We start from the raw sequence: 16,292 nt of genomic DNA on the forward strand, positions 1-16,292 counted from the left end.
GCTTGTATGTTGTGGTTTTGCATGTGCAAGTGAATCCACAGTATCAGTGGGATGACGTAATCCCACTTGTTGCTAATGTAGTTTCACTTGTTTCAGGATTTCTTCTGGGATCAGGTGTGATAGTAATAAGGCAGATCAGCCCACTGATATCAAGAAAATCACACTTCAAGTAAAATCTGGAAAAAAGTAGAATTATGTCGCCCCGCTTGCATACATTGTTTTTCCCCAGTGTTTTGAATTGGGTTTTTTTGCAGTGTATGAGTGCCTGCTGAGCCTGATGTATCATTAGTCAGCATAGTGTTGTCTGAAAAAATGAGTTGCAGCTTCAATAATAAGACGCCTGCCTTGTGGTGAGACAAAATGCAAGCATGCAGCATGCACGACTCCACGTTTTTCACCCCCTGAGTGACACAGCCTCAGGGATGGAGGGAGGACAGAGGGAGGCTGCTTTTACAGTCATCCTTGTTCAGTATTCCTCTCTCCTCTTTTCTTCACCTCCTCTGACTTTGTTCCGCTTTCCCCAGCTGCCCACAGGAGGCCTCCTGGCAAAAATTGAGGGATTTCTCTGCCGGTGGAGTTTTCTATCATCAGTCCTGTTAGCCATGCTTCAGTCCCAGGCTGTCTCTCCCTCTCTCCATCCATCCGTCCCTCAGACTACCCCCTCACATCCATCTCTCCCTTCCGCAGGTTTGAGAATTGATCGCGTTGAGCTCCTGTACAAAGCCAGCCTCTGGGGAAAGACGCAACATTGGAGCACTGGTCTGCCAGGCCTTCTGTTTTAATGAAAAGCCAAAAGCCCTATTGCATTCACTCACACACGCACACACACACACACACACACAGCTTGCTTGCAGGCAGATCTAGGTCCATAATTACCTGTGTGGAGTCCCAGTGGCATTTAGCCCATGGAGTTTTCACCATGTCTGCCTCCTGAATGTGAATTTTATGTGAAAGTGTTTAGGGGATTAAGCATCAAGCTGGAAGTGAATGTTTATGATGAAAATTAGTTCCCTTGTGGATATGCATGCATGTGTTGTCTTATATGTTCTTTTGTGCGTGTGTGTGTGTGTGTGTGCTTGAGTAAGAGAGAGAGAGAGAGAGAGAAAGACAAGAGAGAGTATGTGTGGGGCCTTGCTAAACTATAATGAAGTAGATGTTTTAACGTGTGTGGCAGATTAATCGGAGAGCCTGATATCTGAAGCTTTAGGGATCTACGCCTGCGTGTTTGTGTGAGCGTGAACAGAACGCAAAGCTGTTTGTTTTTATACCTGCATGTCACGTAAACGTGGGCACTGGGTGGCGCTGTCACAGAATGCACCGAGAAACCCACTTTCAGACAAGCACTATAATTTCACCATTTCCATGATGCTTACTTGAGGGAGCTCAAATGCCTGTATCAATGAACCGCCTCAGCAAGACGCTCCTCAGACTGCTTCAACATGTTGTGGGGCCTTGGACTGAATTTTGATTCTGCCTGTTTGCTATTGTTTCTGCTCCGCACTGCGAGTGTGGGTCGTAAATTAAGCTTTACGAGCCGCAGTCTAAAGGCTCATTTATACTCCCTTTATGTATGAAAACTGATGCACCCGTTTGAAATGTTTACATTGCCATGGATGTTAAGCAATAATTACACTAGAGGGCAGCTCAGAGTCCAAAGTTTCTGACAACAAAAAGCATTGTGCGGTGGATGAAGTCGTAATAATGGCCCTGCTACAAAGAGGCAAAAAGTGGAGGTGGCGTTATAGACAGTGACAGGAGAATGGATCACTTTTTTCTCTGATATTACCAGTGAGAGAGATTGGCTTATTCGTGTATCATTCAGAGACTGTTCTCTCTTGAGCTATTGGCTCCACTGGACCAGGACCAAAATCTGACCAAAATCTCCAGGGTGGAGAAAATGTATGACGAGTGTGCTGCCCTCTTTGAGCGCAACCCTCAATTAAAAGCTGACTCCCAATTTTTGGCCAGGTATGGTGACACATTTTGACAAATAAATGTCAGTCCCCAGTTGATGCTGGGTTACATCACATACTCACATCAAATTTCAACATTGTTGTGGCGCGTCAGGCTGTTAAACCATTGCTTGTTGACAAGCAGGGGCTGGCTTCTTTCTCTGGGCAGCAGCTGTGGGTTTTCCAATCACATCCTGCTCACTGACCCGAGACAGAATTAGCACACTGTATAAGGTACAGGTATGTCTTCGACTTTATAAATCTAAAACTGAACTCTATCCAGCTCAAATTCAGGAATTATTCCATCAGGTGTGATGTGGTCGGGCTCTGTGCTGCAGGCGGGGTCACATGTGCGACAGCGATGGTTACACACTTCCAGTGTGGGACTGACATGTGTAATAAAGTGAAATCGATACAGAGGAGAACAAGAAATAGCTAGACTTAGGAGGCTCTGAGAGATATATTTTTCTGTATCCTTGTTTTTCAAGTATCTTTTGATTATGTTTTGTAATATTTGCTGAGCAAGAATTTTGTGCAAAAGGAAATAAAGACAGGTCCCGACTAGACACAGGTCCCAAATAAAGGCCAGTTTCCTTTTAATGATTAAAGCAAAGAGACGGCCGGGCTGTGAAATGCCATTACACTGATTGGGAAATTAAGTTCTGAATTTATTTAACTTATGGCTTTTTAAAATTATTATTATTGAGGAATTTAATGCCTTTAATCTAACTGGTGCCATTTATGTGATTAACATTTCTTAGTGTACATGTGTGGAAATTTTCCCCAATTTTCCCAACCCTAATTTTCAGTGTGTGCATGTGTGTGTGTGTTTGCATTCCAAAATCTCCAAGGCAAGCTTACTGTTTCAGCTGTGGGTTGATGACACCCTGCAGACACCCTGCACCATAAAACCAACATCTGTCTTCATCTCATGCCAGATTTACAGCAGTGGGATGCAAGTTGTACACCCCTCACTAATAGATCTACCTCTTTAACCTTAACACTGACAAATATCGACAAAACCCCTAAACACCTCATACAGTAGCCTCTCAGGGGTCTTCATTTTAAAATGAGCTGATTTTGTGTGTGCATCATCTTTAAAGCTCTAACAAGTGATTGTACCTGCGGAGGAGATGATTGCAATATTGGTCAAAAACAAATATTGCAAGGTGAAGCTTTGTTGTGGAGACAGCAGCTCTGTTCTCTGTTCTCAAAACAAATTTGGCTGTTCCAAACTAAAGTCGCAAAGACCAATTAAATTCAGGTAAATTGTCTGTAACTAAAATTATTCTTGCATGTATTCCTCTCGTTGTTAAACAAATAACAGTTACACAATTACCAATGCTTATCTGCAGTCCAGAAATCCCTTATATTGTGGTGCTCAGGCCCTTATACAGTCTCATTTCTGCAGTTGCGGTCCTCCCGGGGAGAGTGCTCAGCTGGAATTTGATTGTGTATACGTGTGTGCATAACCACTCACACGTGCATGGACACACACACACATACACCTGTGTGCCTTGTGCTTTGGCCTTGATTGGAGGCCAGACAGATGAGCTGTTTATTTTAGGAGTTTATTTTTCTCCCCTCTCCATTTCTGTGCCTCGCCCCAGCCTGTCATGCTGCTGCATCTGGCCAATCGATAATGTAATTCTTAACCAGTGGCTGCTGCATGCTGGAGTAATTACCTCCTCCATTATCTGACCAGATCTCTCATTATACTGTAAGCAGCCTTCATTAGGACCATGGACGGAAACACATTTAGGGACAGAGACACACACACACAAACACACATTCATACCAAAGACTGATAAGCATGCACAAACATGCTTTACGTAATATTACTCAGGTGCACAGGAAAGCAAACAGACAGACAGGTTTGTCACCTTCGTGCACTCCTCATCTTCACTTTATGTCCTCTCCTCCTCTCTTTACCCAGTCAATCAGATAGCCATTAGCCAGTACTGGTCCCAGGGGCTAGACTCTCACATGCTGCACGTCTATGGGAGCATTTCCATCCAGCATGATGGCTCACCTCCTCGCCTCACTGTGATAGCAGTGCACCCCAGGGGAAATAAAGACAGTCACAACCAAATCAAATCCTCAGCACAGTGGGATTGACGGTGGCACAGATCAGCATGTTACTGGCCTGCTTAGGCTGCCTCTATGGCGCTTCCCCAGCCAGGATGAAGATGCTTTAGTATGGCTGAGAGTTTGGTTCCTTGTTTGATAGGCAACCATACTGAAAATGGTGCTAGAAGACACTTTGAATACAATTAGCCACCTAACACGTGGCATGTATATCCATCAGCTGTTCATAAAATATACCTTGAGTGTGTTTAAAAGGCAAAAACGCTCCTCGCTCTCTTTCTTTACTCTGTTCTCCACTACAGAGCCCATTTTCTACAATTGTACGCTTGTTAGCCCTTTCAGCAAAGGCAGCGGTCACAGTGCATCAACACTGGCCACAGAGATAAAGGCCAGTGCGTGACAGGAGCTAGCACAATGCTGCATAGGTCACTGTATTCATTGACCTTTGTGAATAAGACAGATATAGCTTTGTTTCCTGTATGGGGCAGCACATTTGACCAGCGTGCAGCACTGCTTCACTGGGTTGCAAATTAGTTATGCTATCTTAAAGCTAAAGGGATATTGTGTGGGTTGTGTCTATATAAGAAAGAGGGAGATCAGTACATGCCAGTGAGTGAGACGGATATTAGGGCAAATCATTAATGTATGTATCTGTGTCCATTTGAGTATGTGTAAATATACCGAATAGGAACATCCTCCTGAAACTGGGTTGCAGCTCATTTTTTATAATCCACTTCTCAGTGGTCTCAGACTTCTTTCTGCAGCTCATCCACTTCTCTTTATTTGCATCTCATGTTTTGTGATTGGAAGAGATTTAATAAAGGAAATTAACACAGGATAATGACTTCTACCCACTCACCTTTTCTGTGTATGTCTAGAAGAGGTAGTAGCCTGAACATTTAGTGCACTGAGTGAATATTCATATACACGCATCTCATGGTGTAACTGTTCCCGTGTCTGATACATCCACCCGTTTTCGAATTGTCTGACCTGTGAGAGAGTAATCTGTGCCGTGTTGTTCATCATCAGCATTCTGTCTCGCTCTCTCCCCGGTCCTCTGCCTCTCCACCTCAGTCTCTTGTTATACGACTGGCTATCACCCTGATGGCAGTTTGCTAATGGTGTCAGCGGACTTCAATTAGCTCTCCGCCACGCTCGATCGCACTGTCCTTTCTCCTAGAGAGAGGCCTTAAATTGTCTGAAATACTGTGGCCATTAAGTGTGAATGGTTAATAGGTGTTTAAACAGAGAGAGGGAGAAGAGCAGGCAGCAAGATCATGCAAGTTGACTCTTTCAGTCTTAGATATCATTTGATCCCTCTGCTAGTTGGCTGGAGGCGATAACAGCATCGTGTGAGTAAAAGTGAGAAATGATGCAAATTGCTACTTAGCCTCCAATAACCCCTATTAGCTTAACAGTAGGCTACTTTTTCCATATTAAATTAAACAAGCATTTATTCACTATTTAATTTAATGTTATTATCAACATACATACAACATACATAACATGGTTGTCAACATATGGAGCTAATATTAATCATGATAAAGAAAACGTAATTTAGTATGATGGTTTCACATTTACTTTCACAGCCAAAATGCCATTGCTTGACGTTCAAACATAATCCAATTCTTTTTTTCCTTTTTTTTTGTCTTTACATTTGCAATCTGATTATACACTGTGTTCACCTTTTTCATGCGTTGGTTTTAAAAATATTCCCCCTTATTTGATTTATTTATATTAGGAATTTGTGGAGTATTTTGATGAATTTGTGGATCACCCTCACAAATTAACTAAAATGTGTTTTGCTACAGTCAGTCAAACTGTCTCACTTGACACAGACAGCTCTGTGTGTGTTCACTTAATCACATCAAAATAATAAAAAAAAATACACAGGACCACAGATTTCTTGTGTAGTTAGCCATATGTTTTTAGACTTTTTTTTTTTTTTTCATTATATTGATCTTTTGTTGGATGGACACAAAGACTCTGAAAAGAAGTTTAAGAATACAAAATACAGACAGAAAAATACAGTAGAGGCAAACTTTTATTGAGTAGTGAGTCAAATAACAATGGGGTTACCTTAAATAAAAATAAATATTATGCTACAAAATAGCATAATATCAACAGTATAATTTGTAATATTTTCAGTGACAAAATATACTTTAAAAAGTCAAAAGTGGACTCCTGCTCTCAACCTTGCACCATGGCTATTTGACTGTGTCTAATAAATCCAAACTGTTTTACTTCACCTTTGTTGTTGCTTGTTACTTTAGAGATGGGTTTAGCATCAATAAATGTAGATGCCAGATCTCTCGAGACTGGTTTAGTTTCAGAGCAAGATGCCTGTTCTTTGAATTTACTGACTACATTTGAAGTATTTCATGAATTTCTCAAGAGTGTTTGTTAGTAATGACAGCGATATCGATTAGTGCAGCTGAAATTGTTACACATATTGACATTGCCTGTAGGATCTGGAATGAGTCTACAGTGTTAATCTGACAGCATGTTTTTTGTTGTTGTTGTTGTTTTTTGTTTTTTGTTTGTTTGTTTTTTTGTTGTTGTTTTTATCTTTGTGCCATTATAACAGGCCTTATTAAAACCCAAACCTCTCATGCTCCAAAACCAAACATCTACCAGCGAGTCCAAAGAAAACACCCCTGGGCCAAGAGAGATCTGTGAGCTTTATAAGGCAACAAGGACTCTTTTGCGTGTTAAGACTTAACACAAAAAGCAAAGGCCTAGTAGCTGGTTCTTTAAGTAGGGCCATAGCTACCACTTGGTGAGCTATAGAGGCAGAAGTGACAACTTTGCATGACAATACCTCCTGTAGGCCGACACGGCGCAAGCATCTCTCCCCTTAAGCATGTGAGACTTACGAGAGCTGAATTTCTTCTAATCTTATCAAACAACTCAGGGGCATTAAACATCTACCCATGTTCTCAAGTACTTTCTTGGCCAGGAGAGATATTTAGGCTTACAAGACTGTCAGTGACAGTGTGCCAGATCAAGTATTGGCATATCTAGGTTGTCTAGACACAGCAGGTGTCTCAAAATAGAACCCATTTATTTCTGTCTCCAAGCTCCTCAAATGTTTTTGCTCTCCAGCCAACCAACACTGAGTGCCAAACACTGTTGAATGGCAAAAGCAGGCTGCTATCTCCAACAGTAAAGTCTGCCCCTAAAAACACAAGTGTTGATCTGAAACCAGCTTGTTTCTCTGGGAACAGTTACGCCGCGCTGATGCCTTGTAGGTCGCACGACCAAAGTGAATTCACTGCGAGTTAAAGTCTTTTTATTGTGAGGATGTCATGCATTTGGATCCTGGACTGAGGCAAAATCTTGGAAAGGTATTTAGAATGGATGTATTTGAAATGACTTTGCTCAGATAATGTAGGACACTGACTAGATTGAACATGTCTCTGGGGATTTGTCAAGTATCAACAAATGTCAGACTTCCATTCATCTCAGACAACAGACAGCATACCAAAAAGTCATTCAAACTTGTCATTGTGACCTTTTGATGGGTGCCCTCCCAGTGATCAATCTCTGTTGATGGGGCAGGTGCGTTTCTAGGAGCTGACAATGTCTGGGGCTGAACCTAGGCCCATGTGGGGCTGTGGTCAGGGTGTGAGCATGCGCCTAGTTGTTTTTGGGTGTTCTGTCTGGAACACTTCTGCCTGAATTTTATTGAAAGACACCAAGAAATGACCTCACATGACATCTGCTTCCGGTAAAACAGAGTATCTTAAATAGTGACGCCATCCTATACTAGTGAGTGAACATTAAAACTTCAACCAACAAAAGCTTCATGAATCTTAAAACATCCTCTACCATCCACCCATTCCTTCGAATAAAATTGTTTCTCCTTCAAGCTGATATCCTCTTGGTTTGCACTTGTGAATGATCCCTCCCTGCACCATGTTTCCTGTTTCAACAGGAAATACATAAAATCAAGAAAGTAAGAGTCTTGAAACACTTTTTTATTTGTACAGCCATTGAGGGAACATTGGGTTGTTTTTTGTTTGTTTGTTTGTTTGGATCCTAGCTATATCCTTTAACTCATAGCATATATGCCTACATGACAAAATCATGTATCACCTTAAACATTGTTCCCATAACACATTGTGCATATTCACAAGAAATCAACCTTATAAATTGTGCTGTATATAGGTATATTTCCAAGCTATAGCGTGCATATCTGTTTTTGACAAGAGTTTCCTACACAATAATATGCCAAATTGTTTTTGGAGCATAGAAGCATTTGTGAAAATGTGTTTCCCTAAGGGGGAAAACTTGTGAAAACTGATCTACAAGAAGTGAAACTGCAACAGTGATTTGAAAAATAACCAAACAAACATAAGTTTTTCTTCAGAAAGAAATCTAACTCCTTTAGAGCCATACACTTCAATAAATATAACATGAAAGAACGAATGTTCGCTTCAAGGCAGACGTACACAAATCCAATACTTTGGGGTGGTGGGGGGTGGGGGGTGGGGTGGGGATCTTGACAGAATAGCTCTCAGGTAAAACTTCAGTCTTTTTGAGAGGAGTTTTCAATATTCTACTCAATTAAACAGGACAAATTATAGGCCTACTTCGAAAGTTTTTCTTTTTTCTTTTTCTTTTCTTTTTTTTTTTTTTTTTTTTTTAGATATTTCAGTGCTTTGGAGCATTCAATCCTTGATGCCAGTCTGCTCTCCACCTTCTTAGGGCAAAAAACCTCCTCATATCCATCTGTAAAGCAAATACGGCCTGCGCATGACCATTCACTAACAATGAAACAAAGGTAGCATAATGTTACATATTTAAACACTTACATGTCAGGAGTTAAACAATGCAGCACCTAGCAGATAATCTGATAGCTGGCTAATTATCAGATATATCCAAGCAAAGCTGGTATCCTATACTAATAAGCTTGTTGACATGTACCGGTAACATTCGCTTGGCCACGGTCTCTGGAAAAAAAAATGTCAGAATGCCCCAACTCCCTGACATCCAAACCCAAACCATACATCCATCCCATGGTCCAGGTGAGGACATGAGCGATCACTTAGCACCTGAGAGAGAGAGAGAGGGAGAGAGAGAGAGAGAGAGAGAGAGAGAGAGAGAGAGAGGCCCTGCCCGCTCCTTCAGTCTCTACATCCACACAAAAGGCGCCAGCACAGGTTGGGGGCAATCAGGAAAATCGATTACATTTCCTGATGATTATAGATTTTTTCCTCTGTTAGAAAGATTCGGAGTTGGTTAAAAAACATTCCCAGCTAAAGCCCCAAAAGCCCAATGTTGGTGACGGCGATGGGCAGGGGTCCTCCCTCAGGACTGATTTTCAGAGCTTGGCATTTCATCTGCAAACTAGCTGCAGTGACCAACTACTTTCTATTCACTGCTCTGAGAGTGTTGAGTTTTGTTTTATACCCATGGAGTCATATTGATCACAGTGATGTGAAATCTTCATGTGTATTGATATTGCCTCTGGGCTGTTTTGTGCAATATTTCAAGAAAGATATATATATATATATATATTTTGTTGCCTTGTAGAATAGTCTGGATCAAATGTCAAGGAAGGTGGTGGTTGGTATGCAGACTCAGCAGACATCTTGAGGTCCCAGAGGTGAATATTTATCTACAGTGCTCTCCACTACACACATAAAGTCAGGCAAAATAACAAAGTACTAAGAAAATTAACTCGTAGCGCAAATCAAACAAAAAGCCTCACCCTTCTTCCCAAGGAGCAAAACCCTACTGACTATATAGGGTGTTCATTTCACAGCTAGACCGTATCAGTCAGTGCCCTAACAAAGGAGGTTGACCTACACAGTAACCTTAATCCAAGGAAATCAAATTACATTCTGTGACTTACATTTACACTCACATTTATCATCTTCAGTTTTTCCCTAAACATAGCCAAATATGCCTTACAGTAACCTTAACCAAGAAGCCTAAAAAGACTACTTAAATGACTTCACCATCCTTGGTAAAAAAAAAAAAAAAAAAAAAAAAAAAAGAAGAAGAAGAAGAAGAAACAACTGACCTTCTAAACACTAGTCCCCTATAAGAGATCTGAATGATAAGGGAAAACAAACAATTAAACTATTTTCAAACCTGCAACACGATAAACCTGAAACTAACTGACTAAACTAAACTAACTTAACAGCTGTGTCTTTGCCTTCACATATTCATATGCTCATTTGATGTGACCTGTAACATAACCTTAACACAAGTGACCCCAGGATAGTGATGCAATGTTAGAATATCAATGGTAATTTATAGCAAATGGACACATGAGATATGGTGTGATATGTAAGGTGAACCTGTAAAGGACAAGTGGTCAGTAAAGGAGTGTTTGCCTCCACACACAAAGCTCGTCTTGCTGTCTGTGGCATGTTTGGTGTGATATGACTTATTAAACCTTCAGCAACTTTTTCACCCACACTATTATTGTAACCTCAGCTAAATTGGAAAGTAGCTGAACAAAGTGGCTTCGACAGGAAAACAGCAGTAGACTCTGAAACACTTTGCCGGAGGCAGAAATCAATTCACTAAGCAATGGCTTTTTATTACAATAAATAGGAAGAATATGAAATTACTTTTATATGTGTATATAATAAAAACATTATATTCTCAGTGATGACGGACCACTGAGATTTGTGACGATCAACTCAAACCTCATCTGGCGTGGAGGCAACACTGTGCAAAATGAGCCAGCTTAACCTGTCTGCGTCATTGCTTGACGTTTCCTCCCACGACAGTCGATGGGGTGTCAATGGAAGAGGAGGCGCTGAACTGGGAAATAGCTGTGAAGGCACACCTGATCCACAAGTCACTCCAGTGCCCACCAACGCTATGACTGCCTTGACAATGGCACTGACGCTCACTATACACACACACTCACACACACACACACACACACACACACACACACACACACACACACACACATATGCACACCGCTCTCCAAGGTGAATGCATTAACTTGTTCAGTTATATTCTGCAAGGAAAATGAGGGGCATGAATCTGTCATTTCAAGGCTTGAGTTACTTGCTTTGGTTTCTAACTCCATTTATCCATCAGTTGTTCTTCCTCCTCTTCATCCTTGCATGACTTCCCTGTTATGGCTCCTCTCCAGAATGACTCACACACACAGTTTGCCCAATGGGAAACAAACTTGTTGATAATGTTTTCCTCACAGATATGCCTCCAGTCTCCCTATAACAATCTAATTTGCTACTTTAATGTAAGCGTGAAGCCTGGCACAAAGTTAACAAACTACTTTTCACTCTGTTTTTGCTGCAGAGCCTATGAATTTCCAAGCTGCTTCATTGAGTTGTTTGACTTTGACTTTGAGCATCATAAATACTAAGATGTGCTGCGAAAACGAAATGGACTTGGCTTCAGTTCACAGCTTTCCTGCCGTCTGATCCCCTTTCCCCCTGGACTCATCGTCACCAGTAAACCTAAAGCCTGCCAAGTGACTGACAGCCAAAGCTGCTCCTATATGAAGCCAGTGAAATGATAGCTCTGTTATATATTTCATCAGTCCCACAAATGATTTTATTCGCCTCCTGCTGGGTCAATTAAAAAGTCACCGTAAGTCTGAGACACACAATCTCCATCTTTTAAGATCGAACTCTGTTTTAACTTTTGATAAAATACAAATTTTAGGCTGCATCAACAGATGGATAGGACTCAGCTGTTGCTACAGTGTGAGTCAGAGATCGCCTGCTGTTCAGAGGCCTGTGATCATGGAGTCTCGCTGTTCGCTCTAGGTGTCCAACTCCATGACCGACCACTGTGCAAACCTGGCGTGAGATCAGACATTCGCTGCAGCAGCCTGGGAACACCATTTCCTTTCCATTAGTTTCACATCATGTATAGAATAACCTCTCTCTCACAAACTGCAGTTGCTTCTGTATCATTTTTATTCAGCGGTGATTTTTGGAGCCACCAAATTGAGCGATGCACATTTTGTTATACATGGAAGTTTTGGTGTGATAACGTTAAATGAAATAGGATGGCACATGGTATCGAATACTAATCCGGTAATGAAAAGGCCTACATGAAATGAGGTACCACATGTTGGATGATTTCTTGAAATCAGCAGTCATAATCCCACAGTGGGATGGCACATGACTTTGACAAACAGACCATTTTCATAAATTCTGAATATTTTGGCACGCATCCCCAAGGACAGACAGACAATCCTGATTTGAAGGTTTGTGCTATGAATATTCTTATTTTCCCGGGTTTTGTATATCATTACATCTGGACCATGGATTCTGAAGCACAAACACAAATGCAAAAGTGATACTTTTAACATATGCTTGTAACACTGTTGTTGTACCCGTTGATTCACTTCCAACAGGAATTGCAAGGAAAATCCTGCAATGTGATGTAGAATAACACTGAGTCATAGTGTCCAGTGGCTACAGCAGCAGTTTTATGTCTCCCAATAGTTTCCCCAGATGTCAGGGAACAGCTTGGCGCTGTGTGTGGATGGCCGTATTGTCATTGACAGCCAATTGAAGCAGACATATGTATTCTGTTGTTGTAGTAGACATGGTTATCGTGGCAGACTGTGGGTGTCACCTCCAATCACACTTCATATCGCTAAATATTGGCATTGATGCTTCACTGAGAAAGGATAAATGATACAGGGGGAGGTGTGAAATGCAAGACAAGGATGGATTGACACGGTTTCTCTAAAGGTGCCCAGCCTGGCCACAGTTCATTGTGGTGTGTCTGCAGTCTTTAATTCTGTTTCTTTTGTTTCTGTTTCTCTGTGTTTGTCTGCTCCTTTCTTTCTTTACTATACTACTATAGTATTATTATGTAATTTAGGAACCTATTAATGATCTAGAAACATATGTCAACTTTATGGAGACTTTTTGAGACCCACTAATGTGAACTGGACCCAACTGATATGATCACGAAAATTTGTAAAAATGTTGGTCATGAGGCGAAGAAGGACCTTTGACACTGATTTGCTAAAGGGGGTGTGATTAACCTTTGGTGAATATCCAACATGTGGAACTATCTTTACAATTGCATAGTGTTGATGGTGGTATTTGCTCTACTGAGTGCTTTCTAGATCCTTTATCGTGCGCATTTATTTGTTTTACAAATGTACTTTTAGTTCAGCTTTGTTGTATTTTAGTGATAATTTTAGTAGTTTTGGCTGTGGTGTTTGTGTTTTGTGTATGTTTGTAACAGGAATTGTGTAATGGAAATATATCACCAATTTGTTTTTTTTTGTTTTTTTTGTTTGTTTGTTTGTTTGTTTTAGTTCTGTAAAATCAATAAACTTGGGCCCACTTGGTTCCAAGCTGTATAAGTAAAATGCATATACTGACTCAACAATAATCTCAATTTAGGCCATTTGACAAAGTCTCAAACAGGACTACTTAAAATATATGTAACACAAACTGCAACTGCATTGGCAAAGCCCACACTTCCTCCAGAGCAGGAGAGGCTCATAGAGGTCAAACAAGGCTATCGACATCACTGTGACTCCTATTTGTACAATTCAGGTGAAAATGGCCAAAATTCACATAAACAAAGACATCATGTTTTAATTTTCCAGTTTCATATAGTCTAGCTGTATCATCACATTATTATTTTTTTTAAACACTGAGGGTTTTAACACTGTGCCTCTCTCTGAAACTCTTCATGCACACACTCCAGTACACACACACAGCGCCCTCATCCTCCCACCCGCTCCGCAACAAAGTAACACCTAAACTCATTTGTGCTACAGATCTGCTATCTAGATTTATGAGTCCTGGGTCAGCAACCCAAGAATGAAAATGAAGTTGGACACATTTATACAGTGTTGTATAAACACAGTAAACACAGTCACAGTGAAAGAGAAAGTGTCCCCATTGAAAGCCACTCCCTCTCTCTCTCTCCCTCTCCCCCTCTCCCTCTCCCTCTCCCTCTCCCTCTCCCTCTCTCTCTCACTTCATTCACTGGGTGCTACAAAAAAATGCCATCCTGCTGCTTCTACACACTTTGTGTTGCCAGCTTGCATGTGAGATGACGCCAGTGTCCAGGACCTCCCTACCAGTGATTCATTGCTTTAATCACGCCGGCTCTGCAACCTCTTACCAACCATGGCAGAGTTTGACACATCACTGCCTCTGTGGAGACCTCGCACCATTTGTCCTATTTAGGACACTGTCGCTACCCTTGTAGACAATTAGGTGTTAGAGGTACAGTGTTGTGTATGGACCTGGTAAAATATAGCACAGCCAGAGAAGGTCGAATCCCTGTGAAAATTGGTGGGCAGCTACCTCCAGTTCACTTGAGGGAATGGTGATTTTCTCTCATGCCTCTACTGAGTGCAGCATTCCATTAGTAGCATTTCAAAGAAGATGGAGTTTTATCTGCTTGCATACAACACCTGCTTTTGTTTGTCTGGTTATCTGGCTGTCTGTTTCTTCCCCTCTTGTCTGTCTTTGGCCTCATCTCACTCTGTTTAATACCAGGTGGTCTTAATGTTATATCTACAGCCTCAGTGCAACAGCAGCCTTTATAAACGCCTATTGATTTTGCCTCTGCCTTTCTTTTTATTGCTACATGAGGTGGAAAGTGCAAAGGATCAATCACTCCTCTTTTCTCCAGTGCTACCAGAGGGCAAAGACCTCACCAGCTGCACCACCAATTGCTTCATATGCCAGATATGTTGCTGCCATCACTGTCCCGGTGGTGAGATGAGGGGGACACTGAGTATCAAAATCTGCCTTTTGTTGAATACCAAGGCAAGACTTTTGCTCTTCTTTTGCACTGTGAATTGTATCACGAATGTGGGATGGATTCTGCCTTCTTATAAATGGTGAAAACTCAGTCTAAGAGTATATGAGGACACTGACTTGTATGTGGCAAATAGGGCATACAGTACAGTTGGGAGGCTGATATTTTAGATGTCGAGGGATGGGAGTGTTTGGTCGTTGGCTGAGAAAGGCATCCTGGGATTCAGCTCTCACAGAGATAAGGGTTTCAACTTAACTCAGCTTCAAAATGAAGTGGCTGCTCAATCACTCACAGTTATACCACTTCTACACCAAGCATGTGGGTTTCACTTCAAAACATCTCTACCTCAACAAGTAATTTACTCTCATATTCAGAGCTAAAATCTTGATGTTCTTTCTAACAAGTAAAAAAAAAAAAAAAAAAAAAAAAAGAACCTCTGCCAGTGGAAGGAAATAATCCCACTTGTTTCCAGCTTGTTTGAGGAATGTTTTTTGGAACAAGGTTAAATATATCAAAGCAAGGCAGACTTTCAAGAAAATTCTGGAAACAAGTTGATTAGCATTGGAAACAGGTGGGATTTTTTTTTTTTTTTTTTTTTTCATCTGATGGGATTTCTTCACTTGTTTTAAGAAAAACAAAGTATTTAAGAATGAGTATGAGACTACATTATTTGTTAAGGGGGAGAGTTTTTGAAGAGTTGATGCAGGGTTTTGTTCCAGCCCATAAAAAGAAATAACACTGTTTACTGCAGTAGAAGTCCACGGCCACATATCTCCCTTTCAGGTTAACTGGTATCATAATCTTCCTTTATTTGCCTATGCAGGTCACAAATCATTGACCCAATTACACCCCTGCTAATAATTACCTGGGACCTTTGCTCAGAATGAGGAAGTGACTGACTGACTGACTGACTCACTCACTCATTCATTCACTCACTCACTCACTCACTCAGTAAACAATCGATGATATTCTAATGAAAGCTTTATTTTCCACTGTGTGAATGACAATTACAGTTCAGTTCTAGTCATTTATAAGATTGAATTTACATGACTTCCTGTACCTTTTCCACATTGTCCCTAACAACAGCAGAGCATTATACTGTACCTACACAGATGTGACAGCGCATGAACGTGCTGTACAAAACTGCTGAGACATTACTCCATGCAGAGGAAGGTGAGACTTGCAGCAAGTAGACTGTAGGTTACACAACCATCCATTAAATCTGTCATGTGTAAAAATAGCTATTAAATGCACAATATGTGATAATTCACTTGCTTAGATTTTCGAATGACCTTAACACAGCCCAACCAATTCAAAGCACTTGACAATGTCTGCCTGACATTCACCCATTCACACTGATGGCAGAGGCTACTGCGCACGGTACCAAGCTGACCATCAGGAGTTGTTATGGGTTCAGTGTCTTGCTCAAGGGCACTTTGACAAGGTGGAGGAGTTGGGGATCAAACTAGGAGCTCCCTGTTATTCACCAGACAACTGTTCTAC

The sequence above is a fragment of the Myripristis murdjan genome, chromosome 1 (assembly GCF_902150065.1).
Source record: "Myripristis murdjan chromosome 1, fMyrMur1.1, whole genome shotgun sequence".
Classification (NCBI taxonomy): Eukaryota; Metazoa; Chordata; class Actinopteri; order Holocentriformes; family Holocentridae; genus Myripristis; species Myripristis murdjan.